Below are 791 nucleotides of genomic sequence, written 5' to 3' on the forward strand. Positions count from 1 at the left end.
GATTTTATGGTTTAAAATTGCGATTTAAATTTTTTTGGCCTAATTAAGAAAGTTCCTATTTTAAGAAGAGTACCTATTAGATGATAAGAATTAAATTAAAGACTAAGGAGAGTGATGACTGGTTCCAAAGTTTATGTAGAGATAATTAGACGGAGTTCACCATGACTTTTTGCGGATTCTAAAAATATCTTAAGCCTGATAACATTCGTAGCAGATTCTGAAGCGATTTCTATGAAAATTATGAAGATTTTAAAGACTCTATAAAGGGTTTTAGATCTAGTCTGAGCAAAGGCACTAGGTATACACATAAAATTGAAAATGGATTGAAAACGTTTCATTGGATATAGCCGACATAGGTATATCTTCAAAATTGAATTGTCATTTTCGCACATTTTTCCATATGAATTCAAGTCACTCGCAGTTTTCAAAATTCCCAGCTCGTAAACACGCAGTTTTTCATTCATTTATTATAAAAGCATACATTTTAAACCAGGTAAAGCAAGTAACTTTACCGCATTTTCCATTCATAGATCAGTAGGTACTTCCCAAAAAGCCATACCTACCCATGTGCGCTGTTTTTCTTTATATATAGAAGCCTCTATAGACTATGGCTTCAAAGAAAATGTCTCCATCAATAAAAAATTGGCATTGTGCAATACTGCGCATGCGCACATCTGATTTTTACGATAATGTGATATTTGCGTTTACTATAGAAGCATCTGCGGTTAAAATGTCAAAAAATATCTCTATAAATAAGGAAATCGACATCGCGTTAGAAAATGCGCTAAAAA

This window comes from Photinus pyralis, unplaced genomic scaffold (genome assembly GCF_008802855.1).
Source record: "Photinus pyralis isolate 1611_PpyrPB1 unplaced genomic scaffold, Ppyr1.3 Ppyr1.4_LG6, whole genome shotgun sequence".
Taxonomy (NCBI): Eukaryota; Metazoa; Arthropoda; class Insecta; order Coleoptera; family Lampyridae; genus Photinus; species Photinus pyralis.